Raw genomic sequence first — 12,226 nt, forward strand, 5'->3', positions numbered from 1 at the left:
GCGGGGGGGCAGAAAGAGACCAGATCACGGGGTGGCAGGCAGGGAAAGACCAGATCGCGGGAGGGGTCAGAGAGAGACTGGATTGCAGGGAGAGAGATCAGATCAGGAGGAGAGAGATTGGGTCATGGGAGGAGAGCCCGGATCACGTGGAGATCAGATTGCATGGAGAGAGATCAGATTGCAGGGAGGAGAGATGGGATCACGGGGAGAGTGATTCGTATCATGAGGAGTCGGAATTGTAGCATGGGGAGGAGAGAGATCAGAGCGTGGGGCAGAGAGAGACTGGTGGGAGGGGGGTGTGACATCACGGGTAGGAGAGATCAGTTCAAAATCAGATCACGAGGAAGAGATTGGATCAAGATCAGATTGCAAGGAGGAGAGATCAAATTACAGCAAGAGAGATCGGATAGCAGGGAGAGAGAGATCTGATGGCAGGGAAAGAGATCGGATCATGGGGTGAGAGAGATCGGATCATGGTACAGGGAACCGGCTGTCCTTAGAAATGAATCACAAAAGGTTAGCATGCAGGTACAGCAAGGAATTAGTAAGGCAAATGGAATATTGGCCTTGATTGCAAGAAGGATGGAGTATAAAAGTAGGGAAGTCTTGCTACAACTGTAAAGGCCATTGGTGAAACCACACTTAGAGTAGTCTCCTTATTTAAGGAGCTATATACTTGCATTGGAGGCAGCTCAGAGAAGTTCATTAGGTTGATTCCTGGGATTTAAGGGTTGTCTTATGAGGAAAGGGTGAGCAGATTGGGCCTATACTCATTGGAGTTTAGAAGAGTGAAAGGTGATCTTATTGAAACATAAGATTTGGAAGGGGCTTGACAGGATAGATGCTGAGAGGTTGTTTCCCCTCACAGGGAAGGAGATCAAATGCAGGGAGAGAGATTGGATCATGAGGAGGTGGAGATCAGAGCACAAGAAGGGGAGAGATCTGCTCTCAGAAAAGAGAGATTGAATTGCAGTGAGATTGGATCATGGAGAGTGACAGAATGGATCATGGGGAGAAAGATCAATCACAGGAAGAGAGATCAGTTCATGGGGAGAGAGATTGGATTGTGGGGAGAGCGATCAGGCAAGGGGCAAGATCGGATCGCAGGGTGAGAGACTGGATCGGGAGGATGAGAGATCGGATCACGGGAGTGATTGGTCGCAGGGAGAGAGATCCGATCACGAGGAGAGATTGGATCACGTGGAGAGAGATCAGATCGCATGGAGAAGGATTGGATCACAGGAAGAGGGATCAAATAGTGGGGAGAGATCAGATCAGTGGGCGAGAGATCGATTGTGGGGAGAGGGAGATTAGATCCTGGGGAGAGTTTGAATCGCGGGGAGTAATCGGAACTTGGCGAGAGAGATCAATTGCAGGGAGAGAGATCAGATCACTGGGGGAGAGATTGGATCACGAGAAGAGAGATTGGAACACAGGGAGAGATTGGATCATGGGGAGAGAGATGGGATTGCAGGAGAGATAGATCAGACCTCAGGGAGAAATTGGATTGCTGGGGAGAGAGATCAGATCACAGGAAACAGATTAGATCGCAAGGAGACTTCAGATCATCGGCAGAGGTCAGATTGCTGGGGAGAGAGATCAGATTATGGGAAGACAAAACAGATTGCAGGAGAGCGAGATCAGATCACAAGGAGAGATTGAATCATGGGGAAAGAGATCGGATTGTCGGGAGAGAGATCAGATCACGGAGATTGGATTGTGGAAAGGGAGATCAGATTGCGAGGAGAGATGAGATCATGGGGAGAGAGATCAGATTGCGGGGAGAGAGATCGTGGGGTGAGAGATCACTTAACAGGGAGAGGGATTGTATCGCTAGGAGAGACTGAATCACAGGGAGAGGGATTGGATCGCAGGGAGTGATCGGATCTTGGGGAGAGGGATTGAATTGCAGACTGTGATCGGATCACGGGAAGAGATTGGATCATGGGGAGAGAGATCGATTGCAGGGAGAGAGATTGTGTCATGAGGTGGGAGGCAGATCACAGCATGAGTGGCCGCAGAGAAGCACTGCAGATCTTCCTGGACCACAAACTGTGCTGGAAAAATGCTGGATCTTGTAACTGCTGCCTCCCTTTAGCTGCTGGGCTTCCTCATCTCAGGTGAAACCAGCATGTAGTGGATCACTTTGGCAATGTCACTATTAGAGCCCTCACTCCGAGTCACCTCTATGTAGGAATCCAGGTGTTCAGCCTGTGTTAGTTTATATTGTTAAAATTTGGGGTGTGATTGATGACTTGGTCACATTATCTACAATTTAAGGAGCGCTATCCTGCTCATGGAGCAGGCATCCATTCCTTTCTGTCTATAAGATCCAAAAGGAAGAGGTTTCATTAGTTGCGGACAAATATTGTGGGACAAATGGCAGAATTGGCAAGAAGCAGGTAGAGCAGACCAGACCAGACACCCGGTAAAGGCTTCATTTGCTGTACATTTGCAGCATGCTGGCACAGTTCCAAACCACCATGGTAACTCACACAGGTGATTTCTGGAAGGATGTCGTTCATGCAAAAGTTAAGGTTGTAGATTCTCATTCTCACCCCCTCGGCAGTGAGCTGGCAGAATGAATTGCCACGACTTATAAAGCCAGCCCAATTTTCAGATTTCAGATTACTGACCAGGCGGTCAAGGCAAAAATCTACCCCAAAGTGTCTTACTAGGGGTCTTTGTGGAAAATTATTGCTCGCCTTCCCTTTATTTTGCTTCCCCTGAATTAAAGGCCTGCTACCCGGCCTGAACCCAACGGGACCCGACGACACGTGTCGGGTTCAGGCCGGGTCGGGTTGCTCTTCTGGGTCCAGCCTTCGGGCTCGGGCCGGGCCAGGTCCGAATTGGGCCGGGCCTGGGTCCAGGTCCGGGTCCGGATTGGACACACACAGCAAGGTAAGTGTTAAAAGTTAAAAACTTACCTGAGCTGCGGGTCCGGGACGTCAAGCAGGGAAACTGAGTCTGCGCAGTGAGCGTCTCGATGATGTCATCACGCTCATGCTGCAGCTTCCAGCAGATTGGGAGTCGGAAGATAAGTGAAAGAAACATTGTGGTGATCGGGTCGGGTTTGGGTCAGGGGGAAAATGGAGGAACTCGGACCGGGTTGGGCTCGGGTCCCATGTGGTTCTGTCAGGTTCGGGTCGGGTTTTTTTTGTCACTTGAGCAGGCCTGTACCCTGAATGCCACCTTAGTCATTTGTTTGCATGACAATTATTTAAAACATAGTATTTTTCACTAATCTAGCAATTCTGTAAATAAATAAAGCTTACTACAAAACCAATAATGGTAAATTAAGGTAATCTTGAACCTCAGGATGGAGGCGCCCTCTGAATAGGTTAGAATTTTGATAAAATAAATGGTGGCCACAGCTGCCAGATCACCCCTGTGTTGAGGAAACCCCTCCACGGGATGGGGGGCGGGGCAGGTGGTGGTTAAAACAGCAGGCCTTGTGGGCCCCCCAGCCAGCTACTGGCAAGCCTCCACCAAGCAGCTGAGCTCTGGGGCTTGGCCCTCAGTAAGGGGGGGGGGGGGCGGGGCATCTCTAATTAGCCCACAAATGGGCATTTAATTATGCAATCTGCATGTGCTGACTCACCTCTGGGAAGTTTGCCCAGAGGCGAAATTCCTCCCAGTCCTGTCTTGAAACCCACCCTTAGGGCCGAGAAGATTACGCCCACAGTATTTAGAGCATAGAAGCAGGCCATTCGGTCTAACAGGTCCATGCCTGTGTTTATGTTACACACAAACCTTCTATCCTTCTTGATCTATTTCCAGCACCATAAATTTCTAACATAAGAAACAAGAGCAGGAGTAGGCCATTTGTCCCCTTGAGCCTGCTCCCCCATTTAATAAGATCTTGACTGATTTGATGGTGGTCTCAACTTTACTTTCCTCTCTGTTCCCCATAACCATTGGGTCCCTTGTATATCAAAAATCTGTTGGACTCAACCTTGAATATATTCAATGACCCAGCCTCCATTGCTCTCTGGGGTAGAGAATTCCAAAGATTAATGACCCTTTGAGAGATGAAATTCCATTTCATCTCTGTCTTAAAAGGGAGACCCCTTATTTTGAAACTGTGCTCCTAGTTCTGGATTCCCCCACGAGGGGAACCATCCTCTCAGCATCTACCCTGTTAAGCCCCCTCAGAATATTATATGTTTCAATAAGATCATCTCTCATTCTTCCAAACTTCAATGAGTATAGGCCCAACCTGTTCAACCTTTTCTCAAAAGGCAATCTAGGAATCAACCTTGTGAACCTTCTCTGAACTGCCTCCAATGCAAGTATATCCCTCCTTAAATAAGGAGACCAAAACTGTACGTGGTACTCTAGGTGCAGTCTCACCAATGCACTGTATAGCTGTGGTAAGACTTCCCTACTTTTATACTCCATCCCCCTTGCAATACAGGCCAACATTCCATTTGCCTTCCAACTTACTTGCTGTACCTGCATGCTAACTTTTTCTGATTCATGTACGAGGACACCCAGATCCATCTGTACCGCAACATTGTGCAGTCGATCTCCATTTAAATAATATTCTGCTTTTCTATTCTGCCCATAAAAGTGGACAACCTCACATTTTCCCACATTATACTCCATCTGCCAAATTTTTGCCCACACACTTAACCTAGCTATATCCCTTTGCAGACTTTTTATGTCCTCACAACTTGCTTCCCTACCTATCTTTATATCATCAACAAATTTGGCTAAAATACACTCAGTCCCTTCATCTAAGTCACTAATATGGATTGTAAGTAGTTGAGGCCCCAGTAATGATCCTTGTGCCACCCCACTAGTTACAGTTTGCAAACCTGAAAATGACCCATTAGTTAGCCAGTCCTCTATCCATGCTAATATATTACCCCCAAAACCATAAGCTCTTATCTTGTGCAGTAACCTTTTATGTGGCACCTTATTGAATGTCTTTTGGAAATCCAAATACACTACATCTATTCGTTCCCCTTTATCCACCCTGCTTGTTACATCCTCAAAGAACTCTAATAAATTTGTCAAACACGATTTTCCTTTCATAAAACCATGTTGATGCTGCTTGATTATATTATGATTTTCTAAATGTCCTACGACTTCCTTCATAATGAATATCATCATTTTCCCAATGACAAATGTTAGGCTAACTGGCCTATCGTTTCCTGCTTTCTGTCTCCCTCTTTTCATGAATAGAGGTGTTGCATTTGTGGTTTTCCAATCCACTGGGACCTTTCCAGAATCACAGAGATTTTGGAAGATTACACCAATGTATTCTGTTCCTTTCTCCCTCATGTGTTTATTTAGCTTCCCCATAAATGCATCTGTGCTAGTCGCCTCAATTACTCTTTATGTCAGCGAATTCCGCATTCTAACCACTCCCTGAGTAAAGAAGTTTCTCCTGAATTCCCTTTGGATTTATCAGTGGCTATCTTATTTTTATGGTGCTTATTTCTAGTTTTCCTTCAAGTGGTAAGACATGCTCTATGTCTACTCTATCAAACTCCTTCATCTTTAAAGACCTCTGTCAGGTCATCCCTCAGTCTTCTATTTTCTAGAGAAAAGAGACCCAGCCTGTTCAATCTTTCCTGATAGGTACAACCTCTCAGTTCTAACCTCTCTTAGTATCATTTTTGCATCTTCCCCAGTGCACTTCTTGTGTCTGCTCCTTCACTGTAGCCATCACAGAAATAGGTTGGATTGGTGGGATGATGCCATCTGCCAAAATTCCTATCAGTTCTGCACGAAGCAGAAGTACTAGTGTACTAGAAACACATCCTGATGGAAATGGAGTTCATTTTACTGTCAGAGGCTGGTTTCACCGTGCAATCAATTGTACAGTGATCAGTTACTATGGATTAAACAGCAAATTTTGAATATGGCTATGTTTAAGCTTTTCAAAAACCTACAGCCACCATACACTGTGGCAAAGTGGACAGCAAAATCTCTCCTTCCCATTGAGGCACAGGCGTCAACCCATATAATGCAAGTGCCCCTAATTCCAGCATCTGAACCAGAGTAAGGGGCCTATATAGTGGGGTGGAAGTTCTGCCCCACTCCAGACCTACACCAAAAAGCCTCTCAAGGGATTGATGACTGCTATATCTGTAGAATTCAATGGAACAAGGTTATTTATTGTTCTGTGGAAAAAAATAAGTTGTAGCGATTCAACCATTGCATTGACGGGGTAATTTTCTGACTTTGCATGGTTGCCAGAGATGGCTCCCTGTCGGCAAAGACCAAAAGCTAACCCTTGTGAGAAAACTAGAGGATGTGAGCATGAAGACATATAATCTGAAGGAAAGTTGATGAAAAGAGCACTCAGAATTCATAGACCAGCTGGTCTCTTTCTGTCCATTGTGTTTGTATGTTTGTGTTTCAAGATATGTAGCCAAGTGCTACAAAATGAGAGCCAGGATAGTAAACAAAACAGCTCCAGTGAATCAAGTGAACATTTCTCATTCTTGATTTTTCTGACGTTCTTATTATACGTTATGTTTTAGAAGGAATGATAGCCTCTGCTCAGTTTTAACAAAATTCCTAAACTCGTGTATGAAGATTGTAGACAGAGGAAATTGTCTTGCTTGATGATTTATTGGTTGTTTAAAATCAGTAGCAGGCTTTGGTTAAAACTTGACCATTTAGAGACTCCTAAGAATATTTGATCAGTTCAGTCAGTGAATATTTAACTAATCTAAGTTGGCTGCTTGCAACATCTCCAAAATAATAGACTCTCAAATGGAAGATTCAAATTTGATTCCTCATAAATTTTGGACTTTTTAAGAGGGAGAGCATTTCAGCTGGGCCATCCAGACAATGGAGAAAATAACAGAGGGTGAGTTGGCCAATGCCTAACTCCAACTCCTGTCTGCTGACCTTTAGAAATGCTGGAAACATCAATGACTCTTGGTAAGCATGCTCATTGTGGGGAAGCAGCATTATATATTGGGCACCACCTCTCAAGTGGCTAAAAATTAGATGGTCATTTGCAAGTTGTTGTGGAGGATATCCTAAAGGCTGGTTTGTAAGAACATCAAGTGAAGTCCTAAAACAAGTCACCTGTGCACCTCCTTAGCCAAAGTTGGAACATGGTCTGGGGTGATCAGAGGAGAGGGGAGAAAATAATGGAAAGAAAGGGATTTGTATCCTCACAAAATCAGGTCCAACAGAGGAACCATTCATGTATCTTGATGTCATCCCATTACTTGTATATATCTACAATAATGAAGTGCTCAACACAGCTCTTCCATTGAAGAACAACCTCTGGATTAAAACAAACATTAAAATCAGTCTATCTTATCTGGTTGTCGGCCATTAGTGACTTCAGGAGCTGTCAAAGACACTTTACAGATTCAGTTTTTGCATAGGGATTATGCTGACAGGTTGACATGGATATTGTGTCCAGTAGTTTGCAGCAGCAGTTATTTGTGCTGCTCATTTAGAAATACTCCCACAAACCTCTTAGATTTCTGCAAACTTTTTCCAAGTATACTTAAAAAGAAACAGTATTCCATACAACGGGTCTATGTAAGCTATTTAACTACGATGTCCGTAGATAACTCTTTTGAATGCTGGGGTGAACGTGTTGAAGTAGTCACACATACAATTCTTTTCAAGCATAAGTCTATTTCTCCAGAGTACAGAGTCTACATTGCATGCACAGACAAATGCAGAAGCTAAGAAACTGCAGAATCATAGACACACACACATCCATTCGCTCAATCAACCCTTTTTATACCCTTACTGTAGATCAAAAACCATCAAACACACTAAACCAATCACCGGCTTAAAATCAAAACCTATTACCCAATTACAGAGATGCCATGTACACAATGTCCCTGCTTGTGCAGGTTTTGATCTTCTGAAAGGCTTTTAATACTGGGATGCAACACTTGCTTCCTTGCTTCTTGCCTAAGTGAAAGTCTTTTGCTCGTAGGACTTGATCTAACCCACTTTGAAGGTGATTTTGGAGCTCATTTCTCCTACCTTGGGGTTTTTTGCTTTTCATCTGCACTTCCCAACTATCAGCCTTCACTTCAGCATGGGAGCCCTTTATTCAGCTCTACCTTGGACCTCAGATGAGGAGCAAGAGGAGCAGCACCAACAACACCAACAGCTGCAGAAGCAGCTCCAAATGGAGCAGCAGCCTTCTCACTCCTCTGTGTCCACAAGACAGAGGGGATAAGCATAGAGCTCCAGTTCACAGGAGGCAATACCTCCCGTACAGGGTATACAGACAAAGCATAAGCTTCCTGGATGCAGCTGAGCACCTGAGGCTCAGACTTTGCCATCAGGTGGTCGCTGACATTTGCAGCCTCTTGGAAAAGGACCTTCTTCCAAGTGGACCAAGTGGGCACACATGGTGGTTAAGGTCATCGCAGCCCTTAATTTCTTTGCTGCTGTCTCCTTCCAGGGATCTGCTGGTGATATTTGTTGAATCTCCCAGACTGCACCACCCCAAATGCATCTCCCAGGTGACAGATGCCATGTTTTCCAAGGCCGTCACTTATATGCACTTTGCTACTGAAGAGGTCAGTCAGAATAAGCGGGCCCTCCGATTTGCTGCTCTGGCTGGATTCCCACAGGTCCAGGGAGTCATACATTGCACACATGTGGCAGTCAAGGTGCCCCCAGATCATGCAAGAGTCTTCATCAACGAAAAAGGATTTCACTCCATCAATGTCCAGCTGATCTGCAACTACTGAATGATCATGCATGTCTGTGCAAAATTCCCAGGGAGCTGCCATGATGCGATCCTCCTGCACCAGTGAAGTCTCCCACAGATATTCACACCTCAAAGAAGAGTCAATAGATGGCTCTTTGAAGACAAGGACTACTCTTCGAAGATGTGGCTGGTGACACCAGGTGAGCTACAACAGAAGCTACATGAGCATCAGAGTTGTAATAGAGCAAGCAATTGGATGCTGAAGATATGATTCAGTTGCATGGACAGATCTGGGGGGGGAAGGTCCCTTCACTATGCATCAGGCACTGTTTCCAGAATGGTAATAGTGTGCTGCATCTTGCACAACATTGTTCAGCAGCGAAGCCTGGAGCTCTAGGAGGAGGAAGGTGATGAGCACTCTGCATTGTCGGAGGAGCAGGAGGAGCAACCGGAGGAGAAGGCAGCATGGTTTTGTGAAGGGGAGGTCATGTCTCACTAATTTGGTTGAGTTTTTTGAGGAAGTGACGAAGATTATTGATGAAGGAAGGGCAGTGGATGTTATCTATATGGACTTCAGTAAAACCTTTGACAAGGTCCCTCATGGCAGACTGGTACAAAAGGTGAAGTCACATGGGATCAGAGGTGAGCAGGCAAGATGGATACAGAACTGGCTCGGTCATAGAAGTGAGAGGGTAGCAGTGGAAAGGTGCTTTTCTGAATGGAGGGCTGTGACTAGTGGTGTTCCGCAGGGATCAGTGCTGGGACCTTTGCTGTTTGTAATATATATAAATGATTTGGAGGAAAATGTAGCTGGTCTGATTAGCAAGTTTGCGGACGACACAAAGGTTGGTGGAGTTGCAGATAGTGTTGAGGATTGTCAGAGGATACAGCAGGATATAGATTGGTTGGAGACTTGGTCGGAGAAATGGCAGATGGAGTTTAATCCAGACAAATGTGAGGTAATGCATTTTGGAAGGTCTAATACAGGTGGGAAGTATACAGTAAATGGCAGAACCCTTAGGAGTATTGACAGGCAGAGAGATCTGGGCGTACAGGTCCACAGGTCACTGAAAGTGGCAACGCAGGTGGATAAGGTAGTCAAGAAGGCAGAAGGCATGCTTGCCTTCATCGGTCGGGGCACAGAGTATAAAAATAGGCAAGTCATGCTGCAGCTGTACAGAACTTCAGTTAGGCCACACTTAGAATATTGCGTGCAATTCTGGTCGCCACACTACCAGAAGGACGTGGAGGCTTTGGAGAGGGTACAGAAGAGGTTTACCAGGATGTTGCCTGGTCTGGAGGGCATTAGCTATGAGGAGAGGTTGGATAAACTTGGATTGTTTTCACTGGAACGACGGAGGTGGAGGGGCGACATGATAGAGGTTTACAAAGTTATGAGCGGCATGGACAGAGTGGATAGTCAGAAGCCTTTTCCTAGGGTGGAAGAGTCAGTTACTATAGGGGACATAGGTTTAAGGTGAGAGGGGCAAAGTTTAGAGGGGATGTGCGAGGCAAGTTCTTTACACAGAGGGTGGTGAGTGCCTGGAACTTGCTGCCGGGGAGGTGGTGGAAGCAGGTGCCATAGAGACGTTTAAGAGGCATCTTGACAAATACATGAATAGGATGGGAATAGAGGGATATGGTCCCCGGAAGTGCAGAAGGTTTTAGTTTAGGCAGGCATCAAGATCGGCTCAGGCTTGGAGGGCCGAATGGCCTGTTCCTGTGCTGTACTGTTCTTTGTTCTTTGTTCTTTGAGAATGAGGAGGAGGAAGAGCGTGATACAGTGAGGGCACCTGAAGCCACACCTATAACTGCCAGGGATACCCAGGACACACTCATTCAGGCATGTTTCAGTTAAACTAAAGCAATGCAGCCATGTGACACACCAATTCGAAACCCACTGTATAATCCCCACCCCCCAAGCCCCCTACCTCAGTCCCCAGCGCAAAGCAGTTCCGCAAGCAAAAATTCATTCTTCTCACCGCCACCCATTGTTTGTGTTGAACACTTGGCATACCATTCTTCACAAGGCAGAGGCAACTTGGCAGGCAACAGGCAAAAATGTTATGGTTCATAAACATGAAACAGAAATTGACACTTTAACAGTTTTAACCACCCAAGTGAATACTCTTGTGTAACTAAAATCCTTCATTTTCCTTTTTCTACTTCTCCTATCTGGTGCAACCACTGTGGCTTCAATAGAGCTGGAGGCAGGCTGCTCGTATCCCTACTCTGACTGCTCAGATGCTCTTGGCCAATGTCCTCTCAGTTTTGAAGCCCATGAGGGCCCAGCTAAAGACTGCCCAACCTGCACCTGTGTAGGGGAAGACTCAACTATCATGACAGAAGATAGCATGTGGGGTTCCAAGACGGTGGGGTCAAGGGACCAAGAGTGGAAGTGCTTTGAGCAGACTCCTCACTTCCATGTGCCTTTTCTTCATCTTCCCTCTCATGGCCCATCCACACTTCCCTAGCCAAGAGCTGGAGAGTATGTACTGCACTTCGGTGAGGTGCTGAACGGCCAAGGTGAGGTTTTCCTCAATCCACAATAAAGTGGCAATCTGAGCCCACAGGTCATTGGTGAGAACCAGCATGCATTACATTGCCTGCTGTTTCTGACGCTCCATGGACATAGACAGCAGTTCCAAGGCCTGAGACTCATGGCACTCTTGCTAGAGATGGATTCCTCCAATCATGTGCAATGCATCTGGAAAGCTGACAGAAACCTCACACACTTTCTGCTGCTGCTCCAAAATAGTCCTCTTTGTGGACAGGCCCTAAGGCTCAGCATCTGGGTCCAGTTGAGCAGAGCTTGGAGGGTCCTGTGCCCTTCAACAGGGGCTCTCCACTGCTGTCCCTGTCTCCAACAGCTCCTTCTGCTCAAATGTAATGTATGCTTCACCATGTGACCCAACAACCTGTGTTGGAAGTCCCAACAAAGTGTGTGTATCTGAACTGGCGGAGGGTGTGCATGAGTTGTGTGATGGTGCTTCCTCAGAGTGAGTGACCTCCACTGAGGAGTCTTTGTCCTCCTGCATCACCTCCTGAGGGATTGAAGGACCTGTGGGAGATGAAAAACATGAATTAGAACCAACAAGGTGAAAGAGTTCTAAGTCGTCATTGTGCAGATCATCATGTTTCAGTGGCTGCTGATATCAAGTCAACATAAGTGAGTGTTGTATGTCATGCGACTACATTATATTTAATTCTGTCAGCAGGTAGCTAGGACACCCCCATCTGTCCATCTGCAATGACCAAGTATGCCAAGATCCAGCTTCTTTCCATCGCCTCCTCCTCTGTAACTGTGAAGGTGTAGATGACTGAAGTCCACTTCCAGTTCTCTGCCTCTTCCTGTTGTTCTGTGCTCTCTTCTACTGCATGGAGAATGTTTTGAGAGGATGGAAGGAAAACACCTGTGGAGGGTCACTGTGAGGGATGGATGCAATATTGCTACAAAATGAGGGTGAGTGTCAGTGGTAGATGGTCAGATAAGGATGTGAGGAGGGCCACCTGCAAGGTGTTCTGATATGAGGAGTGATGTGCAAGAGAAAGCTGGGGAAGGCAGAA

The sequence above is a fragment of the Heterodontus francisci genome, chromosome 11, assembly GCF_036365525.1.
Source record: "Heterodontus francisci isolate sHetFra1 chromosome 11, sHetFra1.hap1, whole genome shotgun sequence".
Classification (NCBI taxonomy): Eukaryota; Metazoa; Chordata; class Chondrichthyes; order Heterodontiformes; family Heterodontidae; genus Heterodontus; species Heterodontus francisci.